The sequence below is a fragment of the Sorex araneus genome, chromosome 2, assembly GCF_027595985.1.
Source record: "Sorex araneus isolate mSorAra2 chromosome 2, mSorAra2.pri, whole genome shotgun sequence".
NCBI lineage: Eukaryota > Metazoa > Chordata > Mammalia > Eulipotyphla > Soricidae > Sorex > Sorex araneus.
In genome coordinates, this window is record NC_073303.1 from 172,077,848 (window position 1) to 172,092,745 (window position 14,898).

Genomic DNA, 14,898 nt, shown 5'->3' on the forward strand with positions numbered 1-14,898 from the left:
GGCAGCAGTGTTGGCCAGTTCAGCAGAAGCTGGGAAAAGTATTCGCAACACTCACCTATCCTTCGCCAATTACAAGACCAAAATGACTGCCCTCCAATATCCCGATGGATCTATCACATCTTCCGGAAAGGCAATGGAGGGGATTATTCACGACTTCTACTCAGATCTCTTTGACAGCCATGTCCACCTGCCCACATACCAAATTCTGCAGGATGGATATGTCATTCCCAGAGTTCTCCCTTCTGAAATCCAACATGCCATTTTGTTGGTAAAGTCGTGTACAGCACCTGATCCAGACAAGGTCAGGCCTGAAGAATCTGCTGCCAGTACTCATCAATACGCTGGCTCGATTCTTCAAATGCTACCTGTCTGAATGCAAGGTTCTGTCTTAGTGGAAAACCAGTAGGACTGTTCCTTTATACAAGAAGGGAGATTTCCACGACATTGGCAACTACTGCCCAATTGGCCTGCTGTCTGTCGTCTACAAGTTGTTCACTTGTGTCATCCTGAATAGAATAGGCAGAACACTAGACAAAGGACAACCATGCACGCAAGCTGGGTTCCAAAGGGGATTCAGCATGATCGACCATATCCACACAGTGACCAAACTCATTGAAATTTTGTGAGAGTTCAAGATGCCGATATGCCTAATGTCCATCGATTTAAAGAAGGCCTTCGATTCAGTTGAGACTGAAACGGTTTAATCGAAACCCTGACCAAACAGGGCATTCCAATTCAGTATATCAAAATCCTCCACGAGCTGTATTGTGGATTCACCACCAGGATATCACCATTCTACAAGGAAGTGATCATTGATGTAAAGAGAGGAGTGCGGCAGGGTGATAAATTTCACCGAAACTCTTCAGTGCCACCCTCGAGAACATCATACAATGACTGGAATGGGAAGGAACGGGAGTGAAGATAGACAGTCGACAATTATACCACCTCTGTTTCGCTGATGACATTGTTCTCATAATGCCAAACATTAGCTAAGCGACACAAATGCTGGCCAACTTTGACCACGAGTGTGGAAATGTCAGATTGCAGCTGAATCTCAATAAGACAATGTTCATGAAAAACAAACTGGTCCCTGAAGCTCCATTTGCTCTCAATGGAATGAACATCTCCAAATGCAGCAGCTATGTGTACCTGGGTTGAGAAATCAACATGAGAAACGACTTGGTGTCAGAACTGCACAGGAGGAAGAGTCGAGTGGAATGCCTTCAAGAGCATCGAAGAAGTGGTTAAGAGAATGAAGAACCTCCGACTCTGGGCACATTTTTGATTCCACCTTTCTTCCTGCACTAATATATGCCTCAAAGACCTGGGCCCTACGTAAGCAGGATGAGAATGCTATAGGAGTATCTATCCCAAAGAGGGATCGAAAGAGCTATATTGGGAATATCATGTCTCACTCAAGTGAGAGAAGGAATCCGGAGTTCTGACCTGCATCAATGGTCAAGAATCAGGGACACTGTCTTGTTTGCCAAAGGATCAAAAATCAGATGGTCTGGTCATGTAATTAAGAGACGACTGCTGGACTAAAGCTGTTACTGACTGGATTCCACGGGACGTCAGAAGACTGAGTGGCCGCCCACTAACTAGATGGTCATATTTCTTCATCAAATCCTTGAATGAACGTTTTGAGGCTCTTCCTGTTCCTGGAGTGAGCAGATATCATTGGGCTGCACTAGCATGCGACAGGGACAAATGGCGACGCTACTGGTGCCCGCTCGAGCGAATTGATGATCAATGGAAGACAAGTGATACAAGTGAAGTCTATTCTAAATTTTCCTATAAATATTTTCTGAAACAATTCCTCTTTCCTAATTCTGTCATAGAAGTCAGAGATTGAGAAATTAATTGTAGATAAAGTATAGTCTGTTGTAGAAGGATAGCACATGATTGACAATATATTTCTTTGTGTTTGATATGTTATAGAGCATATAGTTGTGAAGAAATCAACTTAAAGTCTGTGTTAACTTTTTGTTTCATTTGTTTTAATTTATAGTCAGAATAACCATAAATTATTTTTAATCTTTGTATAATTATAAACTAGGTTGCTATTTCATAATATGAAATATCTTCACAATAACTATATTTCATTCATGTTATTTTCACTAAGATCTCCCTTATACTTTATACTTAAGCCATTTATTTGTTTTTATCCAAATTCTTTAAGATGTTGCACTTTTCAAAATTTAAAATAACTCACATAATCTAAATAACAGTTCAGATGATGCAGTAGTATATGCTTCTCAAAAATTGTATTACTATGTATGATTGTTATTCATATATTAATACTGCATTGCTAACTTAATATTTCTATAGCTTCTGAAGTTGATTTCATTCATGCATACCAATTTAATCTAAAATTTAACCAAAATTATTTTCCAGTAATATTTATTTAAGATTATTTTAGCGGATTTTGTTTATTTTTTCTGAATATTTCTTATCATTCTTATTGACGTACTATGATTCAGAATAGTATTAATGACAGTTTTATACAGATAGCAGTTCAAAACCAAACCCACGACCAAATTTCTTGTTTCTAGGCATACCTCAAGAGAGTAATGGCCAATCATAATTTACAGATGATATCAAGAACCCTTAAGTTCCCACCAGAAACTCTAAGAATAAACCAATACAATTAGGTTGCACATTACCAAATCATTACACAAAGATCTCTTGCTTTTCTGGAAGAATATAATGAACTAGATGAAGAATTTTAAATTACTTTCCTTTTTTAAACAGTGCTCAAAACATCAAATATCTAGGAATCAACAAGGGAGGTGAAAGGCATATAGTGAAAACCATAAATCTCTCTTAGAGAAATATAAGAAGAAACAGGAAAATTGAATAATATTTGGGGCTGAAGTGTTAGTACGGCAGGGAGGGCATTTACCTTGCACACGGTCAACCCAGGTTCATCCCCAGCATTCCATATGATCCCCGAGCACTGCCAGGAGTAATTCCTTATTGCAAGTCTGGAGTTACCCTTAGCATCACCCAGTGGGACTCCAAAAGCAAAAACTAGAAGACAACAAAAATCCCCAACTCCCACAAAACAGAAAATGGAAAACTATTCCGTGTTTATATACTGGAACAATGAACCTTGTCAAAATGACAGCTCTTCCCAATTATACAGATTCAATCCAATATCCTTAAAATTTCACAATGAAATTTTTAAAAGACTTGGGACACATACTACTAAAATTACTGTGGGATGATAGCACTGTTAGCACTGTTGTCCCATTGCTTAAGAATTTACTTGAGCAAGCACCAGTAACGTCTCCATTGTGACATTTCTTACTGTTTTTGACATATCAAATATGCCAGAGGGAGCTTGCCAGGCTCTCCAAGAGGGACAGAGGAATCAAACCCAGGTTGGCTGCGTACAAGCAAATGCCCTCCCTACCCACTGTGCTATCACTCAATCCAACATGGGGTGATAAAACTGTAAATCACCAAAATGAATCCTAAGAAATCATGAGAAAATAGGAGGTATTTCATTTCCCATTTTTAATTATAATACAAATCTATAATAAGAAAACTGCTAGAATAAAGATAAACATACAAACTAAAGGAACTAAACTGAGAATACTGAATTAAGCCCCAGATTTATGGGTGGTTAATCTATGACATTGGTGTCAAGAGCATTTAATGGAGCAAAGAAAATTTCTTTAACAATGGTATTAGGAAAACTGGAGATCCACATGTAAAATAAATAATAAATAACTATAACTCGCACCTTTCACAAAAGTATGTCAAAATTAAATTAAAGATCTTGAAATAAATGAAAATGTATAAGATACAATGAAGAAAACATTAGCAGAATACTCCAGGAAATGGACTAGAGGTGTTTTCAATAAGTTAACAGCAGAAAAAAAGAAAACAGACACAAAATAGGAGTACATCAAATTTAAGTTTCTGCACAGTAAATGAATCTCAAGCTACAACATAAAAACACAGTACTAAATGGGAGAAAATATCTGCACAAATTGTATCAGAGAAATTTTTACACACACACATGCAAACACACACATATATAAATAAAACACACATGTGTATATATACACACATTGATATGTAATGTCTAAATGACTCCTTACAGACATCAAAAACCATAGAGGTATTGAGGGATACTGGGATCATTGGTGGAAGAGAATGGGCATTGGTGGAGGGATGGGTAAACGATCACTGTATGAATGAAATGCAAACATAAAAGTTCATAAGTTTGTAACTGTACATCACGGTGATTCACTAATAAAACATTTAAAAAAATATAGGTATAATTGCTGTGAATTTAGTACCCTGTATAAATCCCAAGCCCTTTCTTAGGTCAGAGACAATAGGATATAGCATTAAATGTGGTCTCAAAATAAATTTTCTATTTCACAATCACAGTACAGAAACATAAATCCAATTATTCATAGAATAAAGAAAAAGTGTTCCCATACATATAAATTACTATGTACAGAAATGGTTAAAAATATATGGTTGTTCTTGACAGTCACATTTCAGAAAATCATATCAAGATGTTTTCTATATTACATTTTATTCATAAAATTCTGTCACCAGTACATATTTTACATTTCATAATCAAGCAGAAATTCTGACAACAGTGCAATGATTAGAACACAATTATACATTTGACCTGTTTTATAACACATGAAGTTTTGAAACTTTTGATATACAATATTAGTCATTTTCTTTGTGTTTAAACATAGCAAAGCCCTTATAATCAATAATTTTTGCTTTGAATGCTTAATTCAGTGTAGCAATTTAACAAATCATTTTTAAAAAGTCACTAATAGTTGTATAATTCTTGATGTTTTTTCTCATTGAGATATAAATTTTTGTCATTTTACTATAATTGGGTAAATCCCATGACTTCTAGGTGCAATATATGTGACTGCATTTATAAATGATTTTACGATTCTTTGGAATACTTATCATCTGACATGCAATTTGAATATTATTGCCATATTATAAGATGTCAATTAACACGGAGAGATCATACAGGTGCTTCAGGTAGAAGCATATAAAATGCTGACATCACGTAAGTAAATTCTCCTTAATTTCCATCCCTGAGAATTCTTTATGTAAATGAAGCATCTGATCACAATCAATGATGTAACACAAGATATACATCAACAAATCAAAACTTAAAAACAAAATACTGTAACTTTTGATTTTTTGTTTTTGTTTTTGTTCCCGCAAAACAGGACCTTTTGCAGTGCTGAGGGCTTACCCATGCCTTTATGCTCAGGATTCACTGCTGGTTGACAAGTTCTTACCCACTGTACTATCTCGTGACCCTGCAAATCATTGTTTTAAAGCAGAATGTTTTGCTCACAGCTTTCAGAAGAAGGTAAACAAAACAAATATCTTCATGTTTAGATAAAATAAGAATCAATATCATAATGGCAATTAAATCCCCCCCCCTCCACATACACACACACAAGACAGGGGTTTCTTCCTTTCTGGATTTGTTTGATTATACTTTCCCAAGATTCTGTGGCAACATTTATATAAATATCAATTTCTCAAAAATAAACAATTCCCTGTTATCCATTTAAATCACTGAAGTAATAAGACATTTTATGTTTTCTCAAACTCCTTCGTACTAGAGCTCAAAATTGCCGTAGTTAAATAAAGATATTTCAAAGATAGTTCTAGCTTGACTGGTTTGTTTGAGGGCCACAACCATCCGTGCTCAGGGTTTACTCTGGCCCTGCACTCAGGGATCACTCCAGATGGGGCTTGGGGTAGTATATGAGGTATCAGGGATCAAACTCAGATACACATATCTGCTGTGCTATCTCTCTAACTGCAAAATTTCCACATCCTTTCCTGAATATTGCATAATCTCATTTTAGTTTAAGGCCTAGCTTATTTACCATATTGTTTGTGGTTCTGCAAACAATACTTTGCAGCTAATTTGTTGTATGTATATACAGTTTCACCAAAGTTAAATAACTGAAAATCTGATCTTAATTACCTCTTTAGTTTCACCCTATTTACAAATCTCATAAAATCTGACTCACAAAAATCTAAAGGGCTTTATCTTTTAGTTACTGCTTTTGTTGTTCTATCTTTCCCCCCAAGCTGTGTGCATTAGTGGAGACCTTAACACCTTCATTTAGATTAGTAGTGAGGAATATGATACGGAGATCTTCCACACTTTCTACTCTCCTCATATAGTACATGAAAACTTCCAACTACCACGTTCTGTGGCCAAAGAATTACCACGTTCTGAGCCATATAACATATCAAATGCCCAGCCCTTGAGAACTTTCAGCAGCTGCATCTGTCACTGCATTGACATTTGTTACAGCTATAATGTTTTGGAAGATTAATCCAGCCAGTTCTAAATGCTTATGCAATGGTCAAAAGAAAGTATCAATTATCAAATGCATTTTTAGTGGAATAATGAGTTGCATTTTATATACTTGTCTAAAGCTTGATACATATGTCCACACATATATATGGGTATATCATATGTTTTTAATAAGTTATAAGCATCTATAAATTTATAAAGCTTTGAAATACCTTTTTTTAACCCCTTTTCTTTCTGCAATGGAAGCAAATAAAGAGTGTGTGTGTGTGTATATGTGTGTGTGTGTGTGTTCAGTATTCAGACTAGTGTTTTAATGCCTGTGTTTCAAAGGTCAGACAAATAATATTTTCAAGGATCAAGCAACTCATCATTTAATAGATAACTTACAGAGGCTAGAGAGGTAAGTCAATTAGCTGACTACATGCTTTCTCTGCAGGGGGAGGAGATTTTATCCCAGGCACTGCAGAAACCCCCAAGCACCACTGGGCATGAACTCCAAGTATAGAAATAAGGGGAAATAAACAACACATTGATTTGATGTTATAAAAAGAATTTTTTATAAAGTAAACAAAATAAAGAACTAAAAACATAGCAATAAAAGTATAAGGGAAGGACAGATCATTTTAAATGTTAGGAAAAATAAGTAAATGGGGGTAAAGGACTGATTTGATCACAGATATTAGTTAGACATTGTGGATAGAATTTACAAGGAAAGTGAGTGATAATTGTTGAATAGTTGTTTTTAGGGAAACTCCTGGTGTTGTTCAGGGCTTACCCATGACTCTCTGCTCAGGGATCACTCCTGTCAGTACTCAAGGAAACATATGGGTTGTGGAGATCAAACCCAGGTCAGCTATTTGGAAGAGAAAAGTCTTACAGATACTATATCACCAGCCCTGGGAGTAGAAGATCTTATATGTTTAAGTAGTGAGAAATGATCCTAAATATGCATTTATATTTTGCTTATAAAGAAATGTTGATAATTTATGTGAAAATAAAAATTTAATCATTTATTTTTTCAGTTACTATAAAACGAAGCTCCCAGAAGTGTGCAGCCGCAAAGTGGCATGCGACATCGTATAGCCTAGTTCTCCCTCTTGGAGAACCTGGCAAGCTACTGAGAGTTTCCCTGCCTGCATGGAAGAGCCTTGCAAGCTCTCCGTGGCATATTCATATGCCAAATACAGTTACAATGATGGGTCTCATTCTCTTGACTCTGAAACAGCCTCTAATGCGGCACCATTGGGAAGGACAAGTAAAGAGAGGCTGCTAAAATCTCAGGACTAGGACGAATGGAGATGTTACTGGGCCCAGTTGAGCAAATTGAGAATCAACAGGATGATAGTGATAGTGACAGTGATTTTTTCAGGGCCATACAGTGAATATATGTCCTGACTGTGCATGGTAAATGCTCCACCACTGAGCAACATTCTCAAGAACTCAAATAGACACTTTTAAAAACAAGTGTTACAAGTACATAGATATTATTATGGAAAACATGCATATTCTCATCGTTTTCTTTAAATACATAATAGATATTGATGATAGTTATAAGTGATATATATAAGCTACTGTCACTTTGATAATCATTAATATTACAGGATCAATAAAAGGAAAATGAAAAAATATGTTATTGATATACATCAGTGTTTTTCCAAAGTGACTAATCCTACTTTATGAGGGATTCTAGAGTCATACAGAGAAAAACGCATATGGATTTGCATTAAGATTATAGGTTTGTACAGCATCAATGAGTGATATTATTTTTTTTTCTAAGATGGAAGAAGCAGGCTGAATTAGTTTTTGAGTTTCTTACTAGAGTTAACTTCTGGTGGTGCTTAATACACTAACCTAAATTATTTATTTAGGTTATGCAATAGTGTGTATGTTATTATGCAATAGTATGATGTGCATTTTCTCCAGGTATTTTGGTTTACATTCACTAGCTCCTTGGAGTGATACTTATTCTTCTCGTAGCATTGTTTGTTCAGTTTATGATGCCCAAATATGCTATTTAATATCTCTAATACTTTACTGTTTGTCCTTAACATAAATTAAATTCCAATTTGTGTTTGCTTTAAAAAAGTAAGATATATTTCTTTTTAGAGTTATATATTTATCAATATAATCAAAATTGTATAATCCATACTAAAATTTTTATGCATTTTGTATGAATAAAAGAATAACATCAATAGTTCCTGAGAAAAATAAGCCAATTTCAGTATTACAGTATATTAGTAAACATGTTATTTAATAATTCCTGATGTTTTGTACTAACAAAGAATTCCCTAGATTCAAAAAGGTAAGTTGATTCTGAAACAGAAAATAAGAGCTATTTAACTTATGCAACTATGTTGTTAAATATTAAAAGTTTAAAGAATCAAACTTAAAGAATCAAATGTTTATCTTATACTAATTAAATATAATATTTTATTCACCTACTTTCTAATTTGGTTTTTATTTTTGCTAATACTTTAGAAGCCATAAGTTGGTAACTGAAAAGAGTCATCAAAAGTTTGAGTGACAACACCAGCCTTTCTTTCTATCCACATTGATCTTTTCTGTCATATACCTTATATTTTTTGAACCCTATAAAATTCTCCAGGAAAATTTCTCTCTCCTCTGTCTATACAATTCATCTTAACAATCTAGGAGTAGATGAATTATGACCTTCTTCTGTCGAATTTCTTTGACAGCTGGACTTGAGCACTCAAAAGACAGAATCCATTTAGAACTTTTAATTTTTCTTGGCAATTTGCAAGTATAATAAAGCTAGTGTTTCTGAGTCACCAGTTAGAATACAAGCTAAGTTAAGGGAGACACATTATAATTTTGAGAGTTTGGTGTTCATTTGTGCAGTTTTAACAAAAATTAGCATAAAGGATGAAAATATGTCAACCTGAATAGAAAAAAATTAGACACAATGTTATAAGAGAGATATTAGATATGATATATTGGGTGATGATACTGGAAGCAGGAGACAACAAAGACCTATTTTCTCTGATTTTCAAGTCTCTATACATATTGCCACTATTTGCAATAACCCTAAGAAATTTAGAAACTTATTCTGTCAATCAAATTTTATTCTTTCTCCACTTTACAAATTTATGATATGTATCTTATATATAATGTGGCAGCATTGGGAAGAACAAGTAAGGAGAGGCTGCTAAAATCTCAGGCTCTTCGTGTTTCTGGAGCAAGCAGATGCCATTGAGCTATACTAAACTACAGGGATGGATGGAGATGTTACTGGCGCCCCCTCGAGCAAATAGATGAACAACAGGATGACAGTGATACAGTGATGTTGCTCTTGTGCACTCTTTTAAAAACTGACCACACAATTGCATACTTCCAAAAGTAAGTAACATATCATATAAAATAATTACTAAATGAATAAAAGTTACTTTTATTTCATTTCAACCTTCAGTAAATATACATTTAAATCTTATCTGAGCTCATTATGGACAAGTTAATTTTGCCACAGTTTATTTTCCATAGTAGGTATCAAAGTGTCTACAAGTGACTTCAAAGATCATAAGTGCTAGTAGTGATTGCTGAATGTTGTTCCAAAGTTTATTTTGCAAACCTTCTTAATGCTTTATTATTCCCTGTAAATATCACGTTGGGTGACCCTGAATAATTTTGAGACACACTGAAAACTAAAGATATCCCTTGTCTATGTCTCTGTCTACTTCAGTTTATGGCAGGCATGCCTTTCTTTGACTCAGCATTTTCAATTTAAGTAGCACGTGTGTGTGTGTGTGTGTGTGTGTGTGTGTGTGTGTGTGTGTGTGTGTGTGGTGTGTATGTAGCTGGAAAGGGCTTGGGGATATTGTGGAAGTCTTAATACATGACTTGAAAGATTCAAAGTACATGTATTAATTCCTCACTCCATGACAGACTGACTTCATCCCGTACACCTAGGAAGAGAGGAGGTGAGTCCTCCACCAGCCCCAACAGAGCTCAGGCAGAAAACCTCCAGAATCTAGTGAATTCACTGAAAAACCCAGGTATATGGGTTTTATATCTGAAATCTCCAGGCTCACAGGAAGTTGGGAATGAGTATCCTCTCCCCGTCTCTCAGTGCTTCCAGGTGCCTGGCAGTCATGACCACAAACTGTCTCTGGTGCCATATAAACTCATTAATGGCTATAATCCTGAGACACACAAAAAATCTCCAAAGAGAGCAACACACTGCACAGCTGCCTCCAGACTCCAAATCACCATCCAGTTAAAATTTAACTGCAGCTCTATCACCCTATTTAAAAGTTTAGAATTTTCAGAGCAACACCTCATAATTTATGTCACTGATGTACTAAGAGGAGCACATCACATTAGATGGGGTGTAAAATAGTAGGCAACCATCGTGATATTAAAAAAATATATATATGGTATATGTATATGCTCATATACAAAGCACATATGTATAATGATATATATGTGCTAATATATATATTACCACACAAGATATAATCTGTAATCACATGTTAGTAATCTCTTATACAGGGGCTTAATGGTTCCAAGGTGAGATACAACAATTATCACACACTTTCCTCCAAGCAAAAGCTTTTGGATTATTTTTTAGAAGATTATTCATAACAAGCATACAAAATAAATTATTTAACTTCTGCCTCTGGGGCAGGCTTGGGTGTGGTGGGAAATTTTGAAATAACAGTGGTGGGAAGGTGTAATGTTGGTGGAATTGGTATTGAAATATTGAATGTAATAAAATATTCTGCATAACTTTATAAAAATATTTTTTATAAAAGTACATGTATTAGTTTCCTTCAGCTACTATAACAAATGACCATGCATTAGTTGGACTTAAAACAACACAGATTTATTCTCACATTTAAAGTCTAAAATTAGGTGTTCAAAGACTAATGCTCTCTGGAATTATTAGAAATGGAACTTCCTTGCCTCTTTTTAGTTTCTGATGTTTACTAACAATCAATTGTTTACTAACAATTCTTTGCTTTAGAGACAAATCATTGCAGTTTTTCCTTCTGTGTTATCTGATGGGTTCTCTGTCAATCCCTGTGTCTTCATGTAAAAGACAAATAATATGACTAAAAACTCATCCTAATCCATAATAACATTGTCTTAATTAAATATCTTAAAAAAACTTAAGAAAACCTTTTTAAAATGAAGTCACATTCACATGTTTGGGTTTACTTATTTGTAATGACTACACAAATAAAAAATATGCAAGATAGTAAGAGACAGATGAAAGAAAGTGGGAAGGGGAAAGGGAAGATAAAGCGAGAAAAAAAGAGGTGGACAGAAAGGAAAATCTCTATCCTGTGCTGTAAATTGTAGTCAATTTTTAAAAAATTTATTTTATTCTTTAATTAGTGAATCAATTTGAGGGTACAGATACAGATTCACACATGTTAGAACTTGTTTTTCCCTCATAAAATGTTCACAAACACATCCCTCCACCAGGGCCTATTCTCCATCACCAATAAACACGCTATCTCTCCCTCCCCAATCCCATCTCACCCCCATCCCACCCTGCCTCTGTGGCAGAGTACTCCCTTTTGATCTCTCTCTCTCCAATTGGGTGTTGTGGTTTGCAATAGGAGTATTGAGTGGCCATTGTGTTCAGTCTCTAGTCTACTTTCAGCACGCATCTCCCTTCCCGGGCGGGATCTCCAACCACATTTTACTTGGTGTTCCCTTCTCTATCTGAGCAGCCTTTTTCCCCAGCATGTGAGACCAGCTTCCAAGCCATGGAGCCAACCTACTGGTACTTATTTCTACTATTCTTGGATATTAGTCTCCTCATCTGTTATTTTATATTCCACAGATGAGTGCAATCTTTCTATGTCTGTCTCTCTCTTTCTGACTCATTTCACTTAGCATGATACTTTCCATGTTGATCCCATTATATGCAAAGTTCATGACTTCATTTTTTCTAACAGCTTCACAGTATTCCATTGTTGTATAGATGTACCAGACTTTCTTTAACCAGTCATCTGTTCTCTAATTGTAGTCACTTTTGAGTAAATATTTCTTGATATATTTTAAATTTACATATTCCTATCATTTGACACTACACAAAACCCTGGTAATCAAGATGCTGCTGTCTATCTTCCAGTTTCTCAATATACACATACAGATATAGAGAAATATCTACATATATATGATATATAGATAGAGATAAATAACAATGGATATTCTTTTTAATAATTTGCTACATTTTTAATAATTTCACAAACGGAGACTAAAATCTGTAAAGTATAATGTCTCCCTCATCTGGTCTAATAGACATAGATAGATAAATAGATATCATATTGGCCCTAGAGAACATCTACAAAGTGGATGCTAAATAGATGTTAAAATACACATACTTTTCCATATATTATTATTTTATTGATATATGAATTATACATACATTTTAAAGTTATGGCTTCAAGTCTATGCTTTCATTGATTTCTCAATATGACTGTACATTTAAAATTTTATTTTCTCAACATTTTACCACATATATTTCTTCTTATGCCTACTCCACATTTTAAATTAAACACATTCTGATTATTTTATAGTCATATATATGATATACCTTCTAACTTGTCAAAAATTTATGAGAAAATATATTGGACTTCAAATTTACTCAGTTAGAATCCATTGTAGTTTTTAAGATGTTCATTTTTAGGATTTTTGAAATAATCTTCAAATTCAAAACCACTGATCGATTTTTCAATTCTATTGTTCTGTCAGGTCAGTATATATAAAAAGAAAACCATGCAAGTAAAACATTTAGGAATTAATGAATTTCATTTGACAAAATTCTATGGAATGTCTCTTAGATTTAAATATTATCAAGAGGCCAGGGAAATACTATTGGGACTAAGATGTATAACTGGCATGCAGGTTTGCCTGCTTTGAATCCAGACCATGGGGATCCTAGAGATTCTTCACATATAACCCTTGGCCAGGATAATCCCCAGCACTTTAAAACTTGAGCAGCACCCTCATTTTTAAGCACTGAGCCTCTGGTACATTCAACAGAATCACAGACATGATCCCCAGGTTCCCTGAGCACTGTTTGGGATTTTTTGAACTTAAAAAATAGTTTTCCATTGTCTTTTCAAATTAGGGCTGATATAACATTGCTGCAAGCATATTCTTTAACATGGGTTTGAATAGAGTATGATTTTAATTTCTTTGGGTCCAGCGTTTAAGTTGTTGGTAGTTACATATGTTAGAAGAAAAAAAAAATAAAACATCCCAGCAATTTGGATTCTTTTCAGGTTAGATGAGTAGTTCAAAACTTCATTAGATGAGTTAGCAAAGGAAACACTAAGATGTTCAGAAGAGAGTCACAATGTATAGAAATGTGTCATTTATGGTCAGAGAGAAAAAATGTACACACTGTGACTCACAGGAAGAGATAATAAGGCTCCTTAACAGAACAGAGACAAAAGGAATTTCACAGGACAAGGAAAGATTACCTACATCTTTACTTGGAATAGGAGATACTTTGTCCAGATAGAGAAAACATGCTCAGTGACTAAACTATACCTAATAATAGTCTTCAAAAAACAGTTCTGTAGGTCATTGAAGGAATATTCATTACTTCCCTGATTAAAGTAAGGACAAGCACTGGAGGTAAAAAGCAAAAAACTTCTCTTTTGCCTCCCAGAAATGTAATTGTTCTCAGCTCAAAATAGTCTATGCCAGACTGGATGTTTTATAGAAGCTGACTTCTAAATCTTAGCACTATTTAATTTGGGCATATGTTTAGTTGTCTGTAAAGCAGCCAACATGTTTTATAGAATGGTTACAACACTGTACTTATTCATTACAAATGTTTGTGTGATCCAGTTTTTCTCTCCTGGATTTTCTTGTCACTATTTTTTTTTCAATTTTAGTTATTCTGATAGGCTTAGAGTGGCAATTTGCTATTTTAATTTGTAATGTCCTGACAGCTGTTAATGTCACACATATTTCCAACTGACTATTTTCTCATATGTATTTTATTTATGCAAAACTATTATACCTCCACATAATTGACAAATACCCTACCAATATTCTTATATTACTTTGAGTATTTTCTAGTTAATTTTATCATCACTGAGTTTGGAGTACTATCATATAATCTAGAAAACAGTTCTTTGTTAGGTATCTAATATATAAATAGATTTTCCTACTGTAAAAATGCATTTAACAAAAGAATATTCCTTGGAGCAATCATATAAAATTTTAATGCACTATAATTTAACACTTATCCTTTATCAATTATTCTTTTGGTATTTTCTAATAAATTACTATCTGATGTCATGTTGAGTTCTTTACTCTCTTTAGTAGCCTTAATTCTCCAAGTTTTAGATTTTATATTTAAGTCCATAATATATTTTGTGCTAATTTTGTAAAATAATATTTTGATGATGTATTTTTTGTCAATTTTTGTCTGGATTTTAGATCATCTCATTTAGTGAAATGGCTATCTCTCAATTTAATTAATTTTGTATTTTGTCAGAAACTGGTTAAAAATATATTTCTGAGTAATTTGTTGTTTTCCATTGATCTGTTTCTATTCTTTTGCCAAT